We start from the raw sequence: 4,699 nt of genomic DNA on the forward strand, positions 1-4,699 counted from the left end.
GACTTGCTCATGGTCTAAGACACACATTTCACACATTTCTTATGGGGTGAATAATACTTCTCTTCCTCTTCAGTCTTCCACGTTTTATGAGTGCCTCTCTTTTACAAAATTTAAAACAAAAATTGCTTGCAAAGGTGTCTGGAAAATGCAGATTTAGACCCTTTGTACTTGAGGTACCAGGGAATAATTGTTTAGAAAGGCAAGGATGATGTTGAATACCTTTTATCACATGTTCATGACACTGACAATGTATATTTAAAGTATAAGATGTATCATATTCATGTGACCCTGAAGCTTATATATTGGGTTGGCCAAAATGTTTGTTTAGTTTTCTCTGTATAACGGCTCTAGTAGTGCTTAGTTGTCTTTAACTTAATTGGAAATAATCTTGTTAGATTGTATTGACAGTTGTCATATCAACATGCATTTTTAAAAAACCTTGTCAAAATTGGTGAATTTTGTGTAGCCATTTTAATATTAAAAATAGAAGAAAATATGCAACATTTTTGGTGTATTATGCTTTATTATTTCAAGAAAAGTAAAAACACAACTGAAATACAAAGAAAGATTTGTGCAGTGAATAGAGATGGTGCTGTGGCTGGTAGAACATGTTAAAAGTGGTTTGTGAGGTTTCTTGGCACTACTGATGTTTTGGCCAATTAATTCTTTGTTGTCTTATGCATTGGAAGAAATTTAGCAGCACCCTGGCCTCTATCCACTAGAAGCCAAAAGCAGGAGATAGCTGACATACTAAAATATTCAAGTCAATAAAATTATTGATAAAAATGAAAAAATGTGTCAATTTTATGGAAAAACCTAATGGACTTTTTGGCCAGCCCAATATTAGTCTATTGAGTATCAACACCTTATCTAGTGCAGTTCACACCATTCAAATTATACACATTTAGACAGTGTCAACTATACCACACAGCATACTGCAACTATCTCATATATAAAAATGTACTCATTATCTCCTCTAAAAGGGAGGATACCAAGTATACTTTATAGTGGATGTTAATTTTTCTTCTAGTTTACTCACAATCTCTTCAGCATATTCAGTAAACTTATCAGTACATTGAAGCACCCCATTTTGTTAGATGTTAATCTTTTAAAAGGATTACAGGGTCTTGCATATTCTCTTCCTAACCCAATTTTTCATTCTTATCATCCACTGTGCTGTTCTCACTGCCTATTCCAGCTATACAAGCCTTTGTTGACTCCAGGTGTTCCCCAAGCTCGCCCCCTCAGCAGACACTGTATATGCTCTCCCCGATGTTCTGAATGAATGTAACTGTCTTCGTCCTCTAATTAGCTCATATTTATCTTTCAGATCTTAGCTCAAGGGTCATTTCCTTACAAGACCACCTCTGAGCATGTGATTAAGCCAAAGTGCTTGTGTGTGTGTATTGGCATATACACACATGTATATACACATATATACATAAAGCATATATATTATTTCATAGTTTCTATTTTCTGTTTATTTGTGATTAATTAACTATTGATATATTTCCTCAGGGCGTGTGCAAGGATGGCACTATTATTTATTTTTGCTATTTTTCCTTATTATTATACTCCTAGCACCTAGTATAGTGTCTAGCACATGTAAGAACATCAAAGTAAAATTTTTATGAAGGCAAAGGATTGATTATGGAATAAGCAATAAAGATTACTATAATTTATATCATAAACTCTATCATGTTATTATTACACATTATACTCTTAGAATTCTTTTTTTCCTAAGTAATGTTTGTTAGTTGTAACTCTCAGTAATTTTAGGAAGGACATTTTTATTAGTTCATCATCTTTTATTTGTGATTTCCAAATTGCTGTTATTCTTTTTTTTCTTTCAATAGAAACCCAGGCAGCTGCCTTTATTAGGGTCCATGCGTTGGCTGGCTTCACTAAAAAGCCATGCACTTGATCTTGAAGTTTTCTTCTGCTACAAATTAGTTGATGGCTTCCAGGTTGAGGTGCTTGTGGAACTTGAATACGTATTCATTTGGCGGCTTGAACGTCAGGTCTGTGTGGCTGAAGGAGATGCAGACTTCCACGATGCTTCCAGGCTGGAAGGGGAAGTCAGACTCCATCTGCTCACTTCCCCAGACCACAACCTCCTTGCTGTTACACACAACGGTGTTGGTGTCCCCATGGAGACTGAAGCAAGGGTTGACAGGCAGTCACATGTTGCTGTCTTTACCCAGGGTCAGCCTGATGCTCTTGGCATTGGGGCCCACCTTGCTGTACAGTCTGAGGCACTCCCCAGGTTTGAGATTCAGGTTGCTGGTGATTAGACCACAAGCCATGACTGAGAATAGGAGGCTGGTTGTGGGGATTGTGACACCAACTGTCTGAAGATTCCACCTGAGAGCACTGCTATTCTTGATTTTAAATTAAAAATTGCAATATTTTGATGCTATTTTGTCAATAATTTATCAATTTTGGGTTGCTCATTTAATCCAATACTATACAGCAATGCATACTTTTATCAACAAGAATATTGCAATATTATAGACTTTAAGGCACAGAGAGATTCTATTTAAAATAAATAGATATAAACATATCTTATATACATATATAAAATGTACATAACTCTCTTGCTAAAGAAGGTTAATAGTGATCCCAAAATAGATAATTCAAGAGTCAGAAAGATGGGCTGTGGGTCATGGCCCAGTTCAATTGGCCTCATACAGAGAATTTGAAAGTTATTTTAATTTGATGGTTTAGGCCGTGTCTCAGTTATCTGTGTATTCCCAAAACCTAGTACAAGTTTGGGCATTAAATGACTAGGTCAGATTTAAAAGACTGGTTGAAGTTCATGGATTTGTATACATTGTGAATATCACTTGGCTCATGCAGCTTTCTTGTTGATTTTTCTGCTGAATTAACAATCAAGAATGTAAAGGTTATATGTTACCAAATGGATATATATGAATGGATGTCATCTCTCCAGATTTCCAGTTTTTTTGTGAAAATGTGCCCTGAATTTGATAATCAATGTAGTATCCAAAGTGTTAGACTGTAGATAAGACTGTGGGGGAGATGCTATGCCAACTATGGACGTAGCCAGTCCAACACTCAATGTTCTACCTGCTATCTTATGAGCACCCCAGTGCACACCCAAACTCTTATTTCTTCTCATGTCAGGCCAGGCTATAGCATATCATGCTTTCCTTAACTGTGTAAAAGGCATAGTGAGAATGATTGAAGAGATTTGGGCAGAGTTTTATGTAATTTAAATAATTAGATAAAGGACAATTCAGAAGACAAAAATCCATTAAAATTTAGGTATGGTACTAAATTGAAAAAAGAAATTAGTGAAACAGTTCTATTAAGCCTTAACACAATTTTTCTTTGTCAATAAAATGTCATATGGGTCAAATAATTCTTTGTTTTTGATTTTTTTAGCTTTATTTTTTTAATTTTTTTAGTTTTATTTTAAATGTGCTATATTGCCTATTCTTACTGTATCCAAGAAAATCGAGCAAGATATCTTGTAGTCTGCTTTTTTCTTCTGGAGCCACCTTTAAGACATTGTATTGAAAGTAAGAGGATAATGATGTTTGTAGCTGTTCTTTTTGACCTTCAAAAGTGGTCTGGTCTAGACATGGTAATATTTTTGGCAATCTTTGATTGCTAAAATATTGGCAAATCAAATGATATAAGTCATTTACTTAAAGAAATATGTATTGAAGAAAATACCTGAATAGTCATTACACACAACATTTTGTATTTGAGCTTTTACACAGTAAAGAAAACATGGAGAATATCTTTGCAATCTTGGGGTCAAAGATTTCTTAGACAAGACACAGAAAGCACAAACCATAACAGAATGAGATGACAGATTAGACTCCATAAAATTTGAAAACTTGTTTATCAAAAAGACATCATTAAGAAAATAATAGGCATTCATAGATTTGAGAAAATACACGCAATATTTACATATAAAAAGGGAATTTTACAAGATATATAAAGAATTCCTAAAACCCAATAATAGTATTTGTGTTTGATCTATTATCCTTCTCAAATTAATGTTTGTGTATTGTAACACACTTGAAATTAGTTTTTTTCCATGTGAGTATCCAGTTGTTCCAATAGCTTTTGTTGAAATGACTTTCATTTCCCTACTGACTTACTTTGATGCCTTTGTAAAAATCAATTGACCATATAATTGTGTGTCTATTTGTGGACTCTGTTCCATTCCATTGTTCTATCTGTCTATCCTTAAGCTAACACCACAGTGTCTTGATTACTGTAATTTTTATAGTAAGTTTAGAAACCAGGGAATGCGAATTTTACATTTTATTTTTCAAGATTATTTGGACTGTTCTGCATCTTTGCACTGTCATACAAAGTTTACAAACAGCTTTCCACAAAAAGGAGATTTCTGTGCTCTGCTTGGGTTCTGTACCTTTGTGCAGTGATTTGGAAAGTGCCTCCAGATGGAAGTCTGGGTGATTGTGGGAATCACCTCATTGGTTTTCTTTCTGTCATGGATTACAGTTATGTGCCACCTGTAATCAAAATGTAGCATTTGATGATTGCTATATTTTGTTTAGTTTTATAATTTTTTAAAGCAGGGTAGTTAATCCAATATTGAGTACTCAGTCAACATTGGAAGCAGAAATCTTAGATAAAGTTTTAATCTGGAATTCTACAAAAAATAGAAGAATATTTATATGGGAAATGTGACCATTCT

The 4,699-nt window shown here is 34.2% G+C and overlaps 1 pseudogene; it reads right to left on the reverse strand.

The window, feature by feature from the left end:
• Positions 1-1,904: 1,904 nt before the first annotated feature.
• LOC114495616 lies at positions 1,905-2,306 on the reverse strand (annotated as a pseudogene).
• Positions 2,307-4,699: the final 2,393 nt, after the last annotated feature.

Source organism: Phyllostomus discolor, chromosome 4 (assembly GCF_004126475.2).
Source record: "Phyllostomus discolor isolate MPI-MPIP mPhyDis1 chromosome 4, mPhyDis1.pri.v3, whole genome shotgun sequence".
Classification (NCBI taxonomy): Eukaryota; Metazoa; Chordata; class Mammalia; order Chiroptera; family Phyllostomidae; genus Phyllostomus; species Phyllostomus discolor.